Genomic DNA, 26116 nt, shown 5'->3' on the forward strand with positions numbered 1-26116 from the left:
ATAGTCTCTTCTTCCAATTGACCACCTAGACTTCTTATTTCACTTACCACTTGTTTCATTCTAGTAGCATATTGAGCAGCATTTTCACCTTCCTCCATTTTTATGTCATCAAAATTTCCTCTAAGGCTTTCTCTCTTTGCTTTCTGAACCTTTTGATATCTTCCATAGATATCTAACAAGGCTTTCCACATCTTGAATACAGTGTCACATCCTTTCATGTCATCAAATTAAACATAACTAAGTGCAAAGGCAATCTCCAACATTGTTTGATTGTGCTCCTTCCTTTTGTTCAAATCATCTATAGTAAGAGGTCCAGTTGAGTCTATATGTTCTATTCCAATTGAGGTTTCTACATAATCACCTATTGATCCAAGGTGCAATTTCATCAAACTTTTCCATGCAATGAAGTTGTCTTTATTGAGCTTGGGAACTTCTCTCTTGGCCATCTTGATCTTCCTACTTCTAGTACCTTGAAACTAAACTAGCAGATGGCTCTGATACCAATTTTTAAAATTTCTTTAGAATAATTGAGAGGGGGGGTGAATCAATTATTCAAGGTCCAAATGTCCTATTCAAACTTTTCATCAAGTAAATTGTGCCCATTTAACTATTTCTTCATCTAAGCTTTAACTTTCCTATTCAGCAAGTTATTGTCAATCAACATGCAAGCATAACACATAAAAAGATCAATACATAGCATAGTGATTTATGTGGAAACCCAATTTGGAAAAAACTACCAGTAACATGCTACTCAATTCTCACTCTTTTGAAGTGATGCCCTATGAAAGGCATGCCCTATTAAAGGCTACAACACTATTAAATGTGACCTGGTTAAAGGATTTAACCACCTTGTTAGAAGTGGGCTTGGTTAGAGGACTTTTGATCATTCATTTGGAATGTCACCCTATTAAAGAATTTACAAATGGCTATTAGACCAACCTAGGTCCATAGGATTTTCATTTACCTTAAGTGATACAATTGCTAGAGAGTAATAATAAGGGGTTTTGACCTAATTACAGAATACAACTCAACTTGCAAATTTTAGATCACTTCTCAACTCATAACATTTCCTAGCTTTTAGTCTCTGCAACTTGCCCTCCTTTCAAGCTTAGTCTCCTTGAGTCTCTATGCTCAATGTACCAATGCAATCCTCTCTTTCTGACCACTTGTTGAACTATAGTCTCTATGCTCTATTCTCCCTTCTCCTAGATGCCTTCTCCTTGACACTCTTTTGACCACTTCATAATTTGGTACACCAGTAGCTTTTACTTCTTGGTCTATGACTTCTTAAATATAAGTCTTGGAGTTTCTTTTCTTGCTCAATTCTTCCCTCCTTTAATTTCAATTCATATGGATTAGGTATAATTCATTGAATCTAACCCATATTTTATCTCTTCTAGAAACATCATTAATAATCCTCATGAATTCACTCAAAAATGGTTTACATAAAATTCTGTACCACTAGCTCATCATTCTTATCCTCCAACTAGTTCACAAAATTCAAGGTAACAATCTTGTCGGCTGAAATTTGGTGAATCTTTGTCATTTCTAATAATGTAGCAACTCGACACTATTAAAATTTTGGTGCTTGACACATACTATGTTACTTAGCATCAACTATTTTTTACTGATGCTCGACACCTAAAGTTTACTCGACACCTACTAAGATTTTTCAATGCTCAACTCCTATTATTTTTCTTAGCACTTGAACTTTACTCAACACTTGAAGTTCACTTGGCACACACTAGATTTTCCATTTTCTTGGCTCCAACTAAAAATTTTCTTAGCTTAAACTATCTTGCTCGACACCCACTAATGGACTTAGTTTAAGCTTTTCAATCAACCTTGTTCTTACTTATACTTCTAATGTTTCTAAGTGTGACCATCCTCTGTGTCTTTGAGTATGTTACTAATGCATCATTTAACCATTGTCTTAGCTAATCCTTGCACTTCATTACAAAACCATAACTCAACCTTTCCCTTAGGTACTCTTGTTATATCTTGTTGATTAAATCCTCTTCATTAATAATAAGTGATTGTACTTGAATCTTATAAGAAAGTGTAATTCCTACAAATAGCAGGTTTGACATCAATGACAAAAAAATGATTGAAAATATTCTTTTAATAAAAATCTCTCTCTTTCAATCAATGATCTTTTTAATCAAATTTCCAATAACTTATTCTAAAATAGAAAATAAAACAAACTAATTGAAGATCACTAGAGAAGAAGAGGGAAATATAATAGCCCACAGAATAAGCAATAAAATTTGGGTGATTGATTTAGCACAATAGTAAACATAGAGGGAATATAGAAATACTTCATCTTTTCATTGCTAGAATAATGGCTCCTCCTTTGTAGTAGTTGTGTCTTCTAGTTCCATAGTGATTTGTCTGCCATAGCTAGGCCTTGATGCTCCTTCTTAAATGTTTTTGACTAGTCTCTAGCTTCTTCCTTTCCTAGAAAGTTAGTTGCAATGTAGAAATATTTACACAATTAAGCATAATCAAACTAAATCTAGATATTAGAATATGCATTCTGATGGTTATATGAAATACTGCATTATATGTATAATATTGGCAAAATATGACATAACTATCTACCCATGGTTTAACAATTCTATCTAGACTTGATCATAAGTTCAACCGGTTATGAGTTCACAAATGTCTTGAAAATATTAAAATTAATATAAAATAGATGCAATAATTGGCCTCATCATCCACCCCTTGGTAAGTTTAATGCTTATCCTCAAACATTACATCTTCTAGAAATTGATTGAGATTCTCCAACCTTAGTCTACCCTCTCTTGTGACTCTTGAAAGTGTATTAGAATCCTCTTGTTCTTTCCCAGAGTTCCCTCTTGTGATCCTCATGTAACCTATCAAGTCATTTAGAGTTGATGTTATATAGGGGTTACAGGAGCATGGGTGGCTGCATTGTTAATGGACACAAGAGTTCTTGTCTAATTTACCTTTCCAACTACATGTATTTTGGTTCATGATAAAGAGCTACCTCAATGTTGATAGGGCTATGTGGTTCTAACATTTTGAATCCCTTAGGAAATCTACTCTATCTATTTTTGGCATTGGTCATGGCTCTTTGAAATAAAAAGTAAGGCATGTTGTCATACTCCACGTACACTTTTGTTCTAGCCTCGAAGATTTGTTTTCTTATTTCCTTGTCAACATTTCCATAGGTCAACCTAAACCAATCCCTAAGGATTTATTCTAGTGTATTCCTTTCTACTCTTAATAGTAGGGGTTTTATTATCTCCTATTGTCTATAATAGTTGGCCTCATTGTGCATCTAAGACATTAGGGCCCTAAGGTTATATCCCCTATATAAAGTAGAGGGTTCCATTGAGTTTATATAGAGATAATGAAATTGTGCATATATAATTCACAAAGTAAATTTTGATGCCATAATGGAAGAGTTTGGTACAGGCCATAAATTTCCTGAGCTAACTTGAATTCTATTTTTATATCTTTGAAGGTCATTATCAATTAGAATAAGAGGAATTGTTTTTTTAAATATATGGCATAGATCCTAGGTGGTGCCCTACAACTAAATATTTGGTCAGCTAGCTTAAGGGCATGATCCTTCTTTTACTTCTATCTTTCTAATTGGTCTTTTAATTTTGTAATTTCTTCACCTTGGTTTGTTATTACCTTCTTCGTTTTCTTTTTCTCTTCTTCTCATAGGGTTGTTGTTAAAACATGTTTATTATATAGCTGAAAAAAAAGAATTTATAAGGTAATCGGGCCACTTTCTTCATCCTAATTTTTTTTCTTCCTTTGTTCCCTCCATGAGTATTCCATGAAGCTTATAAACCATGTTTTCTTATAAGGAACTAGGGAAGTTTATAAACAAATGATCTAGGTAACTACACCAAGTTGTGGTGCCAAAAAGATGATAAATTATTTTTCTAGTTTTACAAAGCACATACGAGCTATAGTGCGCATGTGATATGGCTTGGGCTGCCCAATCCATAGTGCATATACACTATAGCACATGCACACTTTGTAAAACCAATTTTTTAATAAATGGGTTGCAAACTTGTAGCCTATTTCATTTTAACTTCATTTTGCAAGATTTCCTCCTCACAACATGTATGCAAGTTGAAGGAATTGAATATTTTTGTCACCTACCTCCTAAAAATGCCTCCTTGTCACCGAAGTTCAAAATTGAGGTCATGTCGTATGTTTTTTACCCTTGTTTTTGCATTATTTTGTAGGTTTTTTTAAATTTTTCTTTAAATTTATTTATCTATTTAGGTTACAATTGTTTTTTATTAGGAAATGCAAATGGTGAACTGACAAATCCCCAACAAGATCAAAACCAAAACCCTCCACAACAAGAACAAGAAATTTCACAACCTGCATCAATTAGAAGATCTCCTCCTAGCACACAAGACAACATAATAAATGAAATAGAAAGAGGGAAAAATGAATTAGAAGCACTCATTGATAGGTTGAAAGCTTATGGAAAAACCAATCCAATGAGAGCACAATTGGCATCCTCCCTCAAGTCTATTATGACCCATGTAGCTTCTATTAGTGGTCAATTGGATATTTGGCATGTTAAGAGGAAAGAAAAAAAAGATATTATGCAAACAAATTATCATATCAAGATGTAAAAAATATAAAAATAAAAACCAAAAGGTAGCATTTGTGCATTGTTTAGAAAGCTTGGTGAACAAAATATTAATAGAGAGGAAACTAAATGGTTCCCCATCCATTGGTGCATATAGGATGGTATTATAAATAATTTTTGGGATAGATGGTGGATGGTCTTTGATGCCCCTCCCTATAATAATCATGAGGTTTCAATGTATTTCTTAAGGAAATTATATTGCAAATTTTTCTTTGGGGAGATCTCTAATTATTTTGATATATTAGAATCTCAGGGTAGAGGTGGGGGTTCAACATTTGAGAGGCTAGGGGCATGTCATGACCCTAATGTAGTTAGGGCACCTATTGTCAAGCCATAGGGTGAACATGTGATTATTCCTTAAATTGTGAAGGAACATGTAGATACCAAAACTCTAGGGACTATTAATTCTTTGATGCAAACCCTCATTCATTAAAAAAGTTCATTAGTTGAGGAGGAACCTTCTGTGTGCCGCAATCACATGTGCATGTTATGCAGATCCTTATGCATATTTGGCAGTCATGCTGGAGATAGTATAGATGATGAGCTAGTCACTAGTCAATTCTTGAATGAGACATTTGGAATTGGTACACAGGTACATTAAAATTATAATAAACTAATTTGATTACATTTCATATGTATAGTGAATGAGTAATTAATTAGCATGTATTAACATTGTTCAAAATTCAGGGCCAGAGTGTTGGTGGCCCTAGTAGAGATCCCTCGGCCCCATTTTTTGTCGTATTGACGAGTCTAGAGGTATGTATCAATTTAATCATTTATTTTAATACATATATTTATGAATTAATCATATGAAGGATTGACAAAAAGATTTATGCATGTGCATCAATTCTCTACTAGACCATCAACATTCATTAGTGACTCCAAACCTAGGCATGATTTGACCTTCGTAGAGGTACATTTTTTCATGTTAATTTAATTCATTTGATTATATTTGTTTCATGTTTCATGTTACATGTAACGTGTATTGTATGACATGTAACTCTTGACATCTGAGACTTCTTCTCATCTTTGGTAGTCCATCAATCATGGAGTTGCTGCAAGGATGGCTAGTTCAGAGCCATTGACTAAGGTATGAAAGAATTTTCTTGGTTTTAGTTGTTGTTTATAATAGTAAGTATTGAAATTTATAATGTTATTTATAAGTGATTATATTGATTGAATTATTGTAGGGCCTTGTTACACTCAAGTGTTTGTGAGCCTTTGAGGTGGACTTGTAGAGTGACTATTTGATGGTGGTAAGAAAATAATTAATTTTGTGTGTAAATATATTTGATTTCAATGTATAATAATTATTGATTCATATCTACTTTGTTTGTATCAGGTTGAGTTAGAGAAGAGCCTAAACAAGAGGACAAGAAAGCATGTGAGGAAGACTACATCATCCCCATCATCTCCCTCCACATGATGACTAAAGACCTCTAGGGATTTATTTCCTTCCCCTTGTGGGAAGGAGAAGATATAGTTGATAGATACACGTGTATAGGCATTAGTGGACATATATGTTAGATTGTATGTCAGTGGACATATTTGATATACATTTGATGTATTTATGACATTTTATATTTGATGTATGACATATATTTGATGCATGACATTATTAGACTTATGATGTTAGTGATTAATATATTATGTGTTTGTTAATGTATGACATTATCGCTTATCATAATATATTATGTGTTTGTTCATGCATGACATTATTGGTTATCATAATATATTATATGTTTTTCATGTATGAAATTATTGGTTATCATAATATATTATATGTTTGTTCATGTATGACATTATTGGTTATCATAATATATTATGAGGTTGCATGGGTACTTGTACCCACATACCCAAGTACTGGGTACTCAGTGGAGAGCATCATAGCTAAGGACCTTGATTGAGATTTTTGATTTTTTTTTTTTTGATTTTTTGTTTGTGTATTAGCTCATTTTTTATCAAGCTTAATTCAATACCTAATTAGTTCAAGACATTGATAGAATATTGATTAACAATAAACTTTATCACTATTCAAGCATAAGTTTATCATTTCCAATATTTCAATGTCATATGATTTATGATCTTGTTCATGTTTAAAGTTTTCCTTCTTTTTTATTTGTTTATCAAGTGTAATTCAATACCTAATTAGTTTGAAACTTTGATACAATATTGATCAACAATAAATTTCATTAGTGTTAAAGTGAGAAATTTATCATTTGCAATATGTCATTGTCATATGATTTATGATCTTCTTGTTCATGTTTAAAGTCTTCCTTCTATGTTATGCATCTAATCATGTATCATAAATTATTATTACAAACATATAACAATTATGAAACTAAAAATAATACATTTCATTTGCAAACTTTATCACTATTCTTTATTTGAGAAATCATTGTCATGACTCATAAAATCAATTTTTCTATAAATATAAAAGTATAATTAAAAATAAAGTTTGACATACCCAAGTACCCTTGTCCCCTATTATAAAAAATAGTTGTACTCATACCCATACCCTAAGTACCCCAAGTACCCACATTCCCATGCAACCTTGTATATTATATGTTTATTAAACAATACATTTCATTTTCAAACTTTATCACTATTCTTGATTTGAGAAATCATTGTCATGACTCATAAAATCAAGTTTTCTATAAATATAAAAGTATAATTAAAAATAAAGTTTGACACACCCATGTACCCCTGTCCCCTATTATAAAAAATATTTGTACTCATACCCATACCCTAAGTACCCCGAGTACCCACATTCCCATGCAACATTATTGGTTATCATATGTTAGTGAAAAGATTATCCTTCAAAGAAATAAATACAAATTAGCTTTAAATGCCTAGATAGGAAGATTGAATCAGCACTAAAAGTTGGATAGCTTATCATTGAATTGATAACCTTCCTTTGAATTTTATCAGGTACAACTCCCCATACATGATTTACAATGAATTAGATATGGATGCTTTTAATTAGAAAGCACAAAAGGTTTACAAACATCTACTAGTAAACATGAAATAGATGCTGAAACTAAGTGACTGAAAGAAAAGAATAGAAAATAACACAAAGTCTATTTTCGTAGATGTTGCATTAAAAAATGAATTAAAATCCTAATAAAGTGAAGAATAAAAAATTTAAAGGTATCTTGAAATAAAATTTATTCAAGAAATAGCGATACTAAATGTGTTTAGAGAAAACTAAAAGTTACACCAAGATAACTATCAATGGAAAGAAATATGCCCAAACTCAAAGTTTTGGTATACAATTTTCTCCCAAATCTCCCTTCCCTAACATGTATAAGATTACATAGACCTCAACACAAATTGCATCAGAATCACTATCTAAAATTAAAAAAAATCTCCCTTCATTACACCTAAAATCAAAATTTCCTATTCTTACTAACACAAAGTTTAGAAAAGATAATAAATATTAGCTATCCTACAGTCCCAGAATCTATTGTCTCTCTCTCATACTATAGCACCCCCATCTACCTCTAGGAAAGAAAAGTGGAACCCTCTACCTCTAGCTCTCTCCCTTTATATAAGTTTTCATCTTTTTGACAGGTTTTATCAGCTATATTAATTGATTATTGAAAGAAAAAACCTCCCTCTTTTCTCTTATACTTCTATATGTGTGTAATGTTTAATTCATAATTAAACATTTTATTATGGTTCACTTTTAGCATTACATTGGCTTCTTTTGTATGAAATGGATAGCATCTTCATATTTATTTTTGGTTAGAAAATAAGTAATGACACCTATTTAAAGTAATCTTTGTACTTTGTATATTAACCTCTACATGTCATTGTTTACCAACACCACATCCTTTGGGTTCTAACAAATTTTGATTTGTGACAGTCATCTTTTGATGAGGAATACAAGGCTCAACTTTGGTGAGGGTGCTCCATAAATCATGATTCCTTTGAATATTTAATAACTTGACCTATCATGAAAAACTCCTACCTTTGATCTAAATTCCATAGATTTGAGTCTTTGTGTGTTGGCTTGTAATGATGCTAACCATCTTAGTAGTTCAGTTACTTCCTTATATACATCCTTCATCTTAGTATTTTGTGTCATTTTCTTGTGATAGTAGGAGTGAGTATTTCGAATAATTTGTTTTATGCTTATCCATATTAACAAATTTTGACAAAGAATTATAATATTCTTATCCATGTGAAGGTTTTAAATATTCTTTCTAAAGATAGCTTTTGATCATCAACCTTCTCTATAGCCATGTCTATGCCTATTCTAAAAAATTCCTCCTCCCAAATTTTTATTAATGACTAAACCATTTTCACCATCTATCCAACTTGAGACAAAGGAAATACAATAGTTGATGCTAGTTCAAAATTTCTTGTACACTCATATCTCCCTCAAGATCACAAGTGATATGTCACTTATACAGTGGTTGTCTTCTATGGCTTGGAGAACCATACATGAAATTTAGCACACATTCTTTTTACTTTGCCCATGGGTTCTCCTAGGGTCAAATCATGTTCAATGTAAGTGCATAGGTGTTTTAACTAACACTTGATAGATACAAGTTAAACTTTAATTTGTCTATGCAAGGCTCGATCCTATCCCATTAATGGAAAGTGTACACTACTAGTATTTGAAAGAAGAGTCATCATAATAAGTTCGATCTAATGATCTTTTTTGGCACTCAGGTCACTGGCTTTATTTTTAAACCTATGGTTAGACTAGTGTAGAGAAAGGATGGATGATTCTATGGTGAGATTTATAAATTCTCCTTGGAAAAGTTTTCCTCTTCATAGTAGAAGATGAGCATTAGTCTTCTTTCTTTTATTAAAATCTGAGACTCCTCCTTGTCGAGGCTTCATCTTAAGTCCAACTTCTCAACTTGGGATGCACCAACCAAATGATGAATATGAATTTAAAATTCTTCACACTCATGTTTCTACTTGTGAGTGTGTTGAACATGGAGATGATGGCATTGAATCTCACCTTTTAATGTTAAATTAAAAATTGTGATTTTTATTTGGGTGTTAAAAACCACCAAACTAATTTGTGCCTCTTAGAGGGGATCGTTGGTCTCGATTAGTCATTGTAGAATGGATTTTATTTCTATTATATCTTTCCATACTTTATGGAGCAACTAATCTACATCTTTCATGTGAATGACATAGTGGAGATCGGGATGCTAATCACCCTAGAGTGATTCCTTTCATGACATAATGTACCCAAGTCTCTTTATTAATTCTATTGAATCTCCACCAATATTCAAACAAACAAGTTATGATGAAGAAAGAATGTATCTACATTATTGTATCTGGCCATGAGAATAAAAAATGGGGAATAATCAATACATCCTAGAATAATGAGTGTCTCTTTTTGCAACTTGATATCATCATTCTTCACATTTTTAGATTCATCTACTTTGTATTTAAAATAGCATTTCTTGTTGAGTGAATGTATAAATGCTTTTGGTGCCTCTCATGATATTAATGGTAGTCACTGCACTTTATTCTCTTCTTCCAAACTATGATATCTCTACATATTCTTTAAGTCCATTTTCCTAGCATACCTCATGAATTTGGTCTTCACAATTGGTACCATGAGTCTTAGGAAAAGATCTTGAGTTTCTACTTTTAGTCTCTATTAGTTATCAATGTTCAATAATCTCATGATAGAAAATTGTAATTTCCATTGCTTTGTATATTTTATTTAATGTCTTTCTTCTTCTTAATAGTTAGATCGAATCTCCCTCAATGACATCACACATGGAATTGAGAAAAACTATGTATTTGATCTTTTGAACATTGACTCTTGAGCTTTTTGAATTTAGACTAAAACTAGAGGCTGAATTTCAATCTTGATAACCATTAAATTATGGTGTTAAATAAAACATGGATTCTGAACTATGCTTGAACTAAACCTACAAGAGGCTTCTTTGAGCCACTTTGAACTACTTTGAACCTTAGCTCAAAGAAGTTTGAAACCATAAATTAGTTTTTTTTAAATTGTGTTTATATTGGGTACCAACATCATAATATATATCCTTTTTTTATTGTTTATGTTTTAAGTACCCAGAGCTAATAGAATAGGTAGTTTAGTCCCACGATGAAAGGTGAGAGAGATTTGGTAGTTGGAAACTTTTTACTAGCCAACACTACAAGTTTAAGCATCACCTGAGATGGCATCACAAAATCAAAATGGAGTAAGATCACCAAAAAGTGAGAGTGTTTATTCTAGGTCTCTGCAACATGGTCCTATAGCACTTGGAATCACATTCATACTTCACACAAGCTTTGAGATATGTCCCATCAAAGATCATTGCCCTATGACATTTATTGACGCTTAGGGAAATTTTTGTTTGGCATGCCCAAGAATGTTTGAGCACCCAACAAGATGGGACAAGGCTGGGGCTAGGGTTTACTTGGCCACCTAGAGCTAATGGAATAGATAGTTCAATCCCATGATGAATGGTGAGTGAGATTTTACAATTGGAAATTTTGTACTAGCCAACACTATGAGTTTTAATATCACTTGAGATGGTAACATAAAATCAAAATAGAGTAATATCTCTAAAAAGTGAGAGAGGTTATTATAGGTCTTTGCAACATGGTCCTATAGGACCTAGAATTGCATCCATACCTCGCACGAGCTTTGAGATAGGCCCCATCAAAGATCACTGCCCTATGGCATTTGGTGACCCTTAGGGAAATGTTAATTTGATGTGCCCGAGAATGTTCAAGTGCTCAACAAGATTGGACAAGCTTGGGGCTAAGGTTTACACAGCCACCCAGAGCTAATGGAATAGATAGTTTGATGCCATGATGAATGGTGAGTGAGATTTGGTAGTTGGAAACTTTGTACTAGCCAACACTATAAGTTTTAGCATCACCCAAGATGGCATCACAAAATCAAAATGGAGTAAGATCTCCAAAAATTGAGAGATTTTATTGTAGATCTCTGCAACATGGTCTTATAGGACCTAGAATCACATCCATACCTCACACAAGCTCTGAGATATGCCCTATCAAAGATCGTTTCCCTATGGCATTTAGTGACCCTTAGGGATGTTTCATTTTGGTGTGCCCAAGAATGTTCAAGTGCTCAATGAGACTAGATGAGCTTGGGGATAAGGTTTACCGAGCCACTCAAAGCTAATGGAATAGATAGTTCGATCCCATGATGAATGGTGAGGAAAATTTGGTAGTTGGCAACTTTGTACTGGCCAACACTATGAGTTTCAACATCACCCTAGATGGTGGCATAGAGTAAGATCTCCAAAAAGTGAGAGAGGTTATTTGTCTCTACAACATGGTCCAATAAGACCTAGAATCACATCCATACCTAGTACAATATTCAATATATGCCCATCAAATATTGTTGCCCTATGGTATTTAGTGACCCTTAGGGATGTTTCCATTCGACATGCCTAACAATATTTGAGTGCTCAATGGGACTGGCCCAACCACTTGGAGCTAATGGAATAGACAGTTTAATTCCATGACAAACAGTGAGGGGTATTTGGTTGTTGGCAACTTTGTACTGGCCAACACTACGATTTTTAACATCACTCGAGATGGCGTCATAAAATCAAAATAGAGTAAGATATTCAAGAAGCAAGAGAGTTTATTTTAATTCTTTATAGGACCTAGAATCACATCCATACCTCACACAAGCTCTGAGATATGCCTCGTGAAAGATTACTACCCTATAACACTTAGTGACCCTTAGGGATGTTTCAGTTCAACATGCCCAAGAATGTTCAAGTACTCAATGGGACTGGATGAGCTTGGGGCTAGGGTTTAATTACCACCTAGAGCTAAAAAAATTGATAGTTTATTCCACAACGAATAATGGGAGAGATTTGGCAATTGGTAACTTTGTACTAGCCAACACTATGAGTTTTAGAATCACTCAAGATGGCATCGCAAAATCAAAATGGAGTAAGATCTTAAAAAAGTGAGAGAGGTTATTGTAGGTCTCCATAACATGGTCCCATAGGACCTAGAATCACATTCATACCTTGCACGAGCTCTAAGATATGCTCCATCAAAAATCATTTCCCTATAGAATTTAGTGACCCTTAGGGATGTTTTGGTTCAGCATGCCTAATAATGTTTGAGCACTCAATGGGATGGGCTAAGCTTGGGGATAGGGTTTACCTATCCACCTAGAGCTAAGGAAATAGAAAATTTTATCCCATGATGAATGGTGAGAGAGATATGAGCAAGATATGTATGCCTAGGCCACTTTGTGCAAGATACGAGAAAAAGTTGCTAATTAGGCTAAATTGAATCTTTTTGAGTTTTTGGTAAAGATAACCTAGAATTAGGTGTTTTTAGTTTTTTTTTTAATAGTTTGGAACCTTTTCCAAGTCCTAGAAGTGAAATCTAGTGAGCTTTGCATTAGTTGCACTTTTTGTGCAAAATTGCAAAAGTTGTAAAAGTTGCTTTAAAATGTAAATTTGATTGGAAACCTTCTAACCTTCAAAAAAAAATTCCTATGCTAATATACTCAAGCATGGATAGTTACAACTTCCTAAACTTCCATTTGCAATTTTTTTGCAAAAATTGCAAAAGTTTCTCAAGCAACTTTTTCAGCAACATTACAACTTTGCATTTATAGGACTTAGGAAGCCAAGATACTCAAGTTGGGAATGATCACTCAAATTTATCATTGAAATATATTAATTATCTTTATAGAAAAAAAAAAATCTCATTGCCACCTCTAAATGGAGACTTCAACTTAAATGGAGATTGCCAGTTCTTAAACATGTCCTAGTCAAGTAGATGACTAGTTTACAAAGAAACTAGTAGGAAACGGGGTCATGGAAATGAACTCAATGCTTAAGAAGGTTTAGAAACACTAAAATAACTTATTTCCAAATTCTTAGCCTTTCACAAATTCCCAAACTCATGCCCTTCACAAATCAACATGCTATAAGAGGTCAAATTCTTCATGGTACTTGACCTAGGGCTTGATTGGAAAAATCAAAAAAACACATCCTCCAATCTTAAAACTCTGGAATCTTAAAAAGAACCCTACTAACTACCATTTCCCAAGTGGCCTAAAATTTCAACCAAGGAAATTGTACGTAGAGGCCCATTTTTTCTATGTGCACCAAAATGTTGTCCTAAAAACCTAGTTCACTAAAGATGCAATAACTTGAGTTATAAAACACATAAAATGATGAGACCAAAAGAAAAAGAAATACTATTAAAAGTGCTATCTAAAAAATCCATCACATTTGGTTTAAAAAATTTTACATTTCATGCAACATGCAAACAATAGTAAAAATGACTCAAAAATTGAATTTCTTTCTTTGCAACTTCTTCCAATCCATATATTAATGCTCTCTAGACCTCAAAAATGAGATATATATATCTCTTATGTATATTTTAATGGCTAGAGACAATATTTTAATAGTTATAACCCTTTTTCCACTAAGTTACAAATTTGAGCAACTTTTACAACTTTCAACAATGCAACTTTGCACAATAAGTACAATTTTTACATTTTTCACTTGATTCCACTTCTAGGACTTGGAAAAGGTTTTAACATACCTAAAACCAACTAAAAAAACTCAATCCTAGGATTTCTTGACCAAAAACATAAAAAATTTCAAATTTTCCTAATGAGAAACTTTTGCTTATAAATTGCATAAAGTGCCTTAAGCATACAAAATGGTGTCTTTCTTTGACAACCATAGACTTCTCATCCAAGGTTGTTTATTCTAGCCTAAGTAGGTTAAAAATAAAATGAAAACAAAAATATAAACCAAGTTCCTTGGTTCTTTGCACTAGGAACATACCCCCAAACATGAATGAAAAGAGAACAATGACCATGGACACAGTGAGATTGGTGAAATATAGCAATAAAACTCATCCAGTTTGCAAGTTTGCAATAAATGGCATCCAATACCCATACTACCACACCTAGGTCCAATTTCAAGTTTTTATTTATTTAGATGAAGTGTTATAGATAGTCATTTTCACATTGTTTTTGATGTAGGGCTTACAACCTTCTTTCACTAAAAGCTTCCTAAGTGCCTAGTAGCACCCAACCCATTGCAAGATGTCAATCAAGCTTACCAACCTTTATCTAATTTTGACCAATATCTCTCCAAGTGGACTCCACTTTTCTATGGTCCTTCCCCTTCTCTAGGGCTCTTAACAAACTTGGGTCAATTATAGGTTTTAGGGACACTAGCCCTCAACTGGGCCAAATAAGGAAAAATATGAAATCTGGTTTTCAAATTCCAAACTTAGACTAGGATCAACATCACTAAGCTCATACCATAGAGATTCATGAACTTTTAAGGTTCTAACACCCCCAAAAGACCAAATTCCCAAAATTGGGCCTAGAAATTCTAGTAGATCAATTTTTAGTTTTCTATGGCTAGCTTCCAAACTTTCCAAATGAGGTATCAAAACAATTAACTTTTTAAATACCCTTTACTAGGTTCTTGAAGACTCCAAAATATCTTGGGTTGAACCTACTCCAGCATGTCATAATTCCCACTTGCTTCATAGATCTAGTAGGCCTAATTAGGCTAGCTTTCCAAAGAAAGTGTTAGGAAATGGGTTCATAGGACCAACAAGACTACATTTAACTCTTCCTCTCCATGCCACATCTCCATTTCACCCTTTTCCTAGGTTAGATCAGTTGGTTTGGAAATCTAATCACCTCTTCTCCTAAAAATTTGGGCTAAACACATAGGGATGTTCAGCCTAGGGCTGACTGGTAAAAATATGAAACTTTCTCCTCTAGGCATGAAACTCTACCATATCAAAGTACACTCCCTTAACTTGCATCCCTCCAAGTGGCATCAAATTCCAATTGTGGGATTTCAAGTTAGAGGTACACATTTGCCAAAATCCTTGAATTTACCCCCAAACAAGCCACTTGAACAAAAAATGCAATGACTTGAACAAATGGAAAGATAAATCCTTCAAGAAAAAAGAAAATGAAGTCTAGTTTATCAGGGTATCCAACCATGTCAACTGATCCCTTATCCTAATCTGTACAATTATGTACAATATAGAAAAATAGTGAAAATAGCAAAAAATTAGAGTTTTATTCATGCAAATGTTCACCAATTTGCACCATCATGTTGTCCTCTCCCTATAAAACATATCTAAACATTTCCTCTATGTCTTCAAAGATCGTAACCATATTTCAAATGGTTATGCCAATGTACAACTATTTTTGCAACCATATTGCAAAGTTGTCACCATTTTTACAATTTTGCTTAACAATTTTTGTAATTTTTGACAATTTTTGATAACTAACTTCCTATACACCTAGGACTTAACAAAATGACCCTAAGGACCCTTAAAACCTTCTAAGGATCACAAAAATCCTATTTGCATTTAAAAACCACCATAATTGCTTATTTTTGACCCATTGGTACAATTTGGCACTCTGGCTTATAATGCCACAAAAGCCCAATTGAGCTTACATTTTGGTCTTATTACAACATTCTTATTAATGTTCCAAATCCAAAACTAGGACCACTATCCATTTTCCTTGGTGCCTTGCATTAGTTTCCTTCAAGAAAAATGATGTAACCATCACTTTATATTCTAACAGTGACTTGGGGATGGATTATTAACATGTATCATATGTAATTATGCATACTAATGTAGGGAATAGTTAGAGGATGCATATGATCATCCAACTAGACAAGTTTGGAGTCCTTGGGTGCATGAAAATGCATTAAATTTGATGCCATAGGTATAATAGTAGGAGATATGCCTAAATTAGGCCATGGTTTTATTAAAATAGTCAAATTAATCATCATAAACATGGTGTAGGATCAATTAGAGGGTCCTGGAAGTGATTTTCTTAGTCAGATTTGAAGAGGCCCTAGTTTTTAACCTTGTTTCGTGAGGGATTCATAAAAATCACATATAGAGAGTTAATGGGTTCAATGAAATTGAATCATACTCACTTTAATATCATATTAAGATACTTTACCAAGTTTTATGGCTGGGAAATAATTATTCCATATAGTTCCTTTGTAAATGGAGGGGTTTTTATGCCTAAAAAGTGGCCCATAGTGTAATAGCAAAGACTTGGTCCAAAACAACCATACCTAATCTTTTGATATGTTATAGAGAATCAAAATTGGTATCCTAATATTCAATTTATTTTCTTGATGTTGGGAAAATGTGGAGAAAAATGCAAGAGGACAACATTTGAGGGCTAATTGGGGCTTCTAGGCCTAGTAGGCTGGCATGATTGGTTTACCTTAGAGATAGGCTCTTGGTATTTGGTTTTATTTGGGATGTTTTAGGGTATTAAAAACCATTATATTAGTAAAAGTTCTTTAGATAATCCATTTACTTGATTTGGGAAACTTAAGCGTTAAGGTCGCATTTGAAAACCTTTGGGAAAACACATTGATTAGAGCATTTTCTCATAGAACTTGGAAGGCCCATCTTTCCCTTCATAACTTTTCCTACAAGTTTCTATAAAGAAGATATTTAATCATAACTTAAAGACTTGATTTTAAGTGCAAAAGAGATACAATATTTAAGTGGGTCCTAGAGCTACATTACAAGTTGTAAGTTCAATACATGTTGATATGTAGTCAAGTCTCAAATACTTAACTATGATTCTATTAAGAGGTTAATATGAAATTAGGTCTTCAACACTAGATTTTAAGGATGTAATACTTAACCCAATGACATATGAAGATGCCTAAATAGCTTGCAATCAATTCCTAGAAACTTGATTACAATATGTGCCTATCAACATAGAAGAATGACTTATTGATTGGGTCTTAAGGCCTGCCAACCACTTAGGCATGAGAAAACTTAAAATAATTTTTGTGAGAACCAATTGAATTTTGTTTATGCATGTAGCTTATGACTTGTAATTTATGTCAAGGATCTTGACTACCTATGAGAACTAAGACAAGATATTCACATGTTGAGATTCAAATATCAACCTATACACTAGTAACTATGATGATAATGCAAGTGCATTAAAAGACATTAAAAAGGGCCTAAGTGATACAAGTGTTAGGGTACTAACAAGGTAGATTGGGAGGGTAAAACCTACAAGAACAACCTAACAAGGTTTGACAACCCAAACAAGGCTCAAGACTGCACAATCGCACCTTGACCACAAATATTACTTAATACAAGAAACCTACACCAGACATGGAACCAAGAACTTAGACTCAAGAAATGATGTTCTTACATTAGCATAAGCATATGGAATAGAATTGAAGACCCCAAACTGAGAAAAGTACATAGTTCCTTCATCAACCTCTTAGATTCCTAGTAGCCCAAGGAATGAGACTTAGGTCTACATCTTGTACATTTAGCATGAAAAGAAAAGACTAACACCAAGATTACTTCCTATTTCTAATGTACTATCAGATTCCAAAGTGGAGAGATCCCATTAGCAACAAAATTTTCAAAACCCATGGGGATAGCATTTTAGACATAAGGGATAATTAGGCCAAATTTACAAAGAAGTACCATTTAACATGTGTTAAAAATATGATACCAATTGGAGATGTTGAGGAATGATCCAAATATGCTGATTACCAAGTTACAGACCATAGTATAGAGTTTTGAGGCCTTAAAATGCTGGGACAGTAGGTTTGTTTATTGATGCATACAAGGTATATGCATCTTATCACCTAAAACCAAAAGAATCTTAAAGCACATTAAAAATATAAGAATTCCACCAAAGGCCATAATTTTCCTATGTTGAAATCTCACATTATATCTTGATTTCAATCAAAACCTTTGTAACCCTTGAACTTTAGGTTGTCAGCACTAAAATAGGAATAACTTGAGTTATATAGTGTTTGAAGACCTTAAACCAATTGCATTAGAAAGGTGATTCAAATATCTATCCAATTATACCAAGCATATCTCTCTAAACATTTTAACATGATTGTACCATGCATAACAACCTAGAATGTAGAAAACAAGGTTCCTTTTATTGATTTCAATGCCAAAAATGTATGTTGTACCTTCTACTTGCTTGAATGGGCTATATGAAGGTCTTCCCCAACTTATCCAACCATATTTGAAAGGTTGTGACTATTGGAGGAAAGATTAGAAGCATTTTTGCTCAGTTATGCAAAAAGTTGCAAAGCTACATACCAACTTTTATACTTTTAATGCATTTTTTACATTTTAGAGCCTAACAGGCATTTTAACCATTAAAATGAGTCTAGATTGACCCAACACAATTACTAGACCCTAAATTATAAGTATATGCATTCAAATTACATAAATTGTGCCCTTGTGACCTCATTGAGCAAAAAGTTCATAACATACCCAAATTGCTAATGGGCCACACAAAAGGGTTAAAGATGAGCCAAAGAGGCCCAGACACCCTTATTTCACCATTCCATGTGAGAGTGCTTCTAAACCACTAAGAAACAAGAGCCATAATGAAAATGGATTTTTGTGTAGATTTATACTTAATGCTTACCAAGAAAAAATCAAGAGAAACATATTGAAAGGTTATGTTAAGAAAAAATAATGTTGATGATGGGCTTCAATCTACCTTTGAACCCTTTTAAAGAAAGTCAGATCTCAATATACTTCATTATTTAAGATGAAATAATATGTGCAATTGTTCAATTCACTTGCTTCATATGTTATTTACTCTTTTATATCTCCACCTATATAATTCAAACTTCTACTACATGCAAAATACTTTCTAACACTTCCAACTTGTTAAATGGGCTATCCCTTAGCAATTCCATGTTAGGGACCTTTCCCTAAGCTAGAGACTTATCCCTTAAGTTTGTCATTTCCCTATGGTAAGATATTCCTTGAATTTTATGCCAATTAGTGACTCTTCCAAATACATTGTGACTTCCTACACCCTAGCTATCACACCTAGGTCTAATGACCCTTATTGATGCAAAGAAGACATCCTAGTTTTTCCACTTGGTTCTTAAACCTCTAAGGGGACCCAAACCCACTTTAGGATGATATCTTGGATACCAAGCTTTTCCAAATGATTACCTTTAATTATCCAAGTGGACTTCACTCTCCTAAGGTCCTTCCCTTTTCCTATGGCTCTTGGAAAACTTGGATAAAAATATGGCTTTAGAGACACTTGCCCTCAACTAGGCCAATTAAGGCAAAATAAGTAAAAAGGTTTCAAGACTTAAAACTGAGACTTGATTCAGTATTTCTAGGACTAAACCACTAGGATTCATGCAATTTCAAGGCCCCAATACCTTCAAAGGATCAATATCCTTAACTTAGGCCTAGAAATCCAAGTAGGTCAAAATTTAGTTTTTCTTAGAAAACTTCCAAACTTTCCAAAGGACAATGCAAACTTATCACTTTTTAACATACCTTTTACCTAGTTCTTGATGACTTCAAAGGATCAAGGTCTAACTCCATTCTAGCATACCCAAGCTCTACTTTAGTCCGCAAACCTAATAAGCCTAATTAGGTTGGATTTCCAAAGCAAGTGCTTGAAGATGGGTTCATAGAATCAAATCAACCCCATGAAACTCTTCCTCTCCTTCCTAAAACTCCATTTCACCCTTCACCTAGGTTCAAAAATTAGTTTGGAAGACTAAATGCGACTTCTTCTTCAATTCCTAGCTAAACACATAGGGATGCTCAGCCTGGGGCTAGCTAGTAAAAATGTCAAACCAATTCCTCCATGTTTGAAACTCTGCCATATCAAAGTAAACTCCCCTAAATTGTATTCCCCAAAGAGGCATTAAATTCCAACTGCAGGTTTGCAAGTTAGAGGCACATGTTTGCCAAAACCCTTGAATTTAGGCCCAAATAAGCAACCTTCACAAAAATTGTAATAACTTAAGAAAATGAAAAGATATAACCTTCAAACCAAATGAAAATGAGACCTAGTTCATTAGATATCCAACCATGATAGTTGATCTCCTTCACCAATCCATACACATTTGTACAACCTAGAAAAATAGAGGAAAAAGTAGAAAATTAGAGTTTTATTCATGTAAATCTTCACTAGTTTGTACAACTATGTTGTCCTCTCCATGTAAAAAAAATTTAAACATGTATTCCTTGCCTCCAATGGTCATAACCATCATTCAAATGGTTATGTCAATTTTAAACTTCCTTTTCAATTATTTAGCAAGAAAAGTTGTCATTTTGCAATTTTTTTTACATGACAACATTGACATTTTTTCTTTAATAACTTCCTAGACATGTAATGCCCTGCTCGGAGATCCTTGGACACAAGGATTCAAATAAAGCCAATATATATTTTTTTTACAAGTATGAATGCACAAGACAACATCATACAGGGATCACAAAGATCACAATGGAAGACTTCAACACAATCCTGGCAACCAACGAATCTCCAAACGCCACTACCAAACCAACACACCCAAACAAAACCAACAACCACCACAACAAGATGAGGGCACAAGAAATGACCACTCATCAACAAAACCCAAGCTGGGGTAAAATGCAGAATCCCAAAATCTGGCTAAGCCTGAAATCCTAAAGCCCTGAAAATTGGCTAAGTCTGGATTTCTGAAGCCCTGAAATTTCCTAGAATCCATAACTTATCTCTAAGAGGTCTGAAACCTATCTCAAACGATTTGTCACATATATTAAAATATATCTTAAGTATAAGGAATTAAATATACTTCAACTTATAAATATACGTCAACTTATACTTAAACGATATATTTAAAACCTTGAAGGACAACAACAGAAACCCAAAAACTGAATTCCAAAAGAAACCTCCTGAATTCAAAATGCAGCAACATAGGCTCAAAGAATGCCCAAAAGGGTATCCAAAACCACTCTCAAAAAGATCAGATCATGAAGAAAAGTTCCCACTGATGACATGCATAGGTTTTTCACAAAAACCGTGCAACACTTTTTACTAAGGGAGGGCGACACTTCTCAAGAAGGCGTGCGATACTGGAAAAGTACTCTGCCAATCATGATTTAGCCTTTTCATGCTCCTTATTTGTAGTCATGGTTTTGAGATGTGTAGCAACATCATTTATGATATCCTACTTGAAATCTAAAAGTAAATTAGATATCTTGAGCTTTGAAATGCCTTGACTGATTCCTTTAGTGATTGTGGACCGGTACCCTCTACCTTTCTTCATAGTTGACCTTGAATAGTTAAGACAAATTTTCTTGAGGCCATCCCAAGAAGATTGGTACATATTGCCACTAGTAATTAGGTCTAATGTGTTTAGACAATTATCATTTACCCCTCTCAAGAAGACTAGTTTCTATGAATCCTCTACCGGTACATACTGGTGGTTCTTCTATAGTGTGTACAAAAAAAATGAAACATAGTCTTCCAATGTTTTGTCCTCCTTTTGTGACATGCTAAAAATTTCATCTCCCCTTGGATCACTCCCCTTGTAGTAATCTTTTTATTTCTCTAGAAATAAAGTCTACATCTCATCCTAGGTACCCATTACATTGGCTCCTAAGCCCATGCACCATTGTAAGGATGATTTTTTTAGTGTTGTTGGAAATAACTTGAGCTTGTGGGCATCAATGTTATAGTCAAATATATGATAGAGCATGTCAAACCCAAACAAGAAAGTATAAAAATCCTTAGTTAGAAGGCCATAAAACTTTGGACGAGTAGCTATGGGTATATTTTTTAGGTTAGCATTTTTTATGAGCCTTGGAAGAGGAAATGAAAAAATAGGGTGTGCCATTACTGGAACTATTTGATTATGGGGTTGCTACTAAAAAGGAGCATTAGCTACAAGATAGTTAACAATAGGTAGATTTGGACTAGAACTATCAAGAAAGCTAGCCAAGATTTTAGCAAAAGGCTGAAAACCACTTATATCCAAAGATTCTACTCTAGAGGAAGACGCTATAGGAAAATTAGGACTTGCATCCTCAAAAGACAACTCAAATTCTTCAACTTCATCATTCAAATTAATAGAACCTCATGGAAGATATGTGTCATATTCATCTCATTGTCTTCCTCTTCGATGTGCAACTAAATTCTTCACACTCGTGAGGCAATTTTTAAGACTACAAATCCCTATTTGAAAACTAGCTATAAAAAAGCTATGACTCAAAAAGATGTTCCTAGCTTGACACCATCCCTAGCAATGGTGCTAAGAATGGTCTACCTCACAATAGTTTATTCTATCTAAGGATTAATTCTCCCACCATGAGGTTTAATTTGTCAACCCAGGGATGGATACTTGAAATGGTTGGCATGGTATGTGCACTAGGTTCCTTGAAGAGTCATTATGCTTATGTTGCAAGAAAGTAAAATGTATATAAATAACCTGCACTAGTGTTGTAGGAAAGTAACACATTTAACTCCTTATTGAAATGAATGTTGGAAATGCAACTCTATGCTAACCTATATTTTAACCCAAACCATTCACTATAACTACTCTTGCAAATGCTACAAGAGCATTCACAAAGTACGATGTAGTAGAAAGGAACTGTAACTTCTATTTAAAATACTAGAAATGCTAGGAATAAATCTACACTCCTCTAATTTAATCCACCTCCCATTTGGGCCCTCTTGGTAGATTTTTTCTAATCTACTAACACAAAATGTAAACCAAGAATTACTTTATTATATTTCAAAAACTCCTTATATAAGAATAATACATAAAACTACAAATAACTTGCTATAAGATACAACAATGTTTTTCCATAAACTTTTCCTAGCCTCCTTAAACTATCAATCCATTCCCTATAAATAGAGGATCAAAACTTATTCTAAAATAGAAAATAAAACAAACTTACTGAAGATCTGCTTTAGAAGAAGATGGAAATATAACAACTTGTAGAATAAGCAATAAAGTTTGGGTGACCAATTCAACACAATAGTAAATTAAAATGGAATATAGCAACACTTCATCCCCACATTCCTAGAATAATGGCTCCTACTTTGTAGTAGCTATGTCTCCTAGTGCCATAATGATTCCTTCACTGTAGCTAGGCCTTGACACTCCTTCTTGAATTTTGTTGACCACTCTCCAACTTCTTCCTTTCCTAGCAAGTTAGTTGCAATGTAGAAATATTTACACAAATAATCATAATCAAACTAAATCTAGATATTAGAACAAACATTTTGATGGTTATATGAAATACTACATTATATGCATAATATTGGCAAAATATGACATAACTATCTACCTGTGGTTTAACAGTTCTATTTGGACTTTATCATAAGTTAAACTAATTATGAGTTCACAAATTTCCTAAAAATATTAAAAATAGAGTACTAAATTTTATATAAAATAGAGGTAATAATTGGCCTCATAAAACATTGTAACACTTGTCATATTTAAGCATGAGTTCTTGATAGCACCAAGTTACAAGATAAATGCAATTTCCCTACTCCATCCCTATATCATGTCCATTCCAAGGCATTCATAATTTCATTTAGTATATCCTCTTACCCTATGCTATATGTTGTGTCTATGCGCGCATGCACGCACACACACGCACACACACACACACACACACACACACACACACACACACACACACACACACACACACACACACACACACACACACACACACACACACACACACACACACACACACACACACACACACACACACACACACACACACACACACACACACACACACACACACACACACACACACACACACACACACACACACACACACACACACACACACACAGTCAAAGTAATAGAAGTCTGATGTAGAACTTTACCTCCCCTAAAACTCCATCCCACTTTTAATCTAATATTACAAATAATCATTCAAAAAATTTCCACCAACCACTGGAATAAATAGAGTCAAACTACAAGAACAAACTATAGTAAGAATAAACTATGTAGTTTGGAATCAAACTACGTGATAGTAATATCACATTGTTTATTATGTCTACTAGACTACATGGTTTTATTTTCCATCCTATGAAAATTAAACCAAGCAAGATGCATTCCACTTGAAGCTACATCTGCCATGTTTTTATAGCATTTATAAATCATCTTTGAAGCTTCAATTTATTTTGTTCCAATACATAGCTAAAAAAATGAAGTTGTAACATAAAACTCTAAGTGGAAACATGATCTTGATAAGTTGATCCAAAATCATAAGCCAAATATGCATTTAGAAGATGGAACATAAAACATATCTTTACTTGCAAAGCATAGCCAACCATTTTTTTTTAAACTTGTGATTGTTACATCCTTCCCTTCTTTCTCAATTTGCAAAAAAATGATAACTAGATAAGACATTAATGCCAAAAATTTGAACTTGTATAGCAGGTTAAACAATGCATATGTACCTTTCCTTGACCAATTGGAAGATAGAAGCTAGAATCAAGATCTTCTACTAAGACTAGGAAAGAATCACCATCCCTGTCATGATATAGTTTACTATAAATGGTTTCATCTTCGACCCATTTTAAGATCACATACCATCAAGAAAAATTGATACAATATTATATACAAAAAATGAAACTATTCTTGTTATGATTACATAAATTCATTTTTAATAAATATAATAGGATATTAGTCCCAGACGATGGATTTCAACAATCCACAAGCATCTTTTGATGAATAAGGAACTAAAACTTTTAGTCCTAGGTAGAAACCATACCATGTAGATAACACTAAAAAATAGATAGACACCCAATAAAATTAAATCATCTTGAGTATATTCTTCTTTTATTTATTTTTTTACATAACACATAATTATGGACATGATGTAGTGCAAGGTAGGAGAATCCCCAAAGGAGATGTCCTAGACCCCAACAATATAACCACATAGTGGAAACACAACAAAAATGCAAGATTTGAGGTACCCACTAGATAGCTTGGCAATAACATAAGATCCAAAACCATTGGCACTCAGCTCCAACATGTAGGATTGCAAGAAAGCCTAGGATGCTCCTACATTAGGACACAAAATGACCAATATTAAACCTAAGAGTGTTGAGCACCAACTTTGCCAGCTACTCCATTTGGTCCTTGGAAAGAATTGGGCAAAGAAATTTGGCCTAAAGACATATAATTTGACTTGGCTGCAAAATTTATGATGTGATCAATAGCATATGAATAATGAAACACTACATTTGGTAACACAAAAAAGCTATCATAAATGATTGACAATGCAAAATTAAAATCTAAGGTGTATGAAAATATATATGTTGTGATCATTACCAAAGAAATAAAAAAATCAAGGTTATCAACATAGATGAAGATGAAATATTTAATTTCATGGATTCATGTCATTATCATCTAGTATAAGTACATAATATGTGGTTGTGATTGTTACCATTTAAGATTAAACAATGTTATTTACAACTCACAACTTCCTCACATATTAACATCTAATGTGATTGTCCCCCACTTTCATAATGTCTTCTACAAATGTTAACTAATTCAAAGAATTTACCTTAGGATTCTTTATCTACTCACAATAATAAATGACATTTATCACTTAAAAATATTATAATAAAAGCCTTAACACCTTCATAAATCTTTATTAAAAAAA

Source organism: Cupressus sempervirens, chromosome 2 (assembly GCF_028749045.1).
Source record: "Cupressus sempervirens isolate cs-2001-9-10 chromosome 2, ASM2874904v1, whole genome shotgun sequence".
NCBI lineage: Eukaryota > Viridiplantae > Streptophyta > Pinopsida > Cupressales > Cupressaceae > Cupressus > Cupressus sempervirens.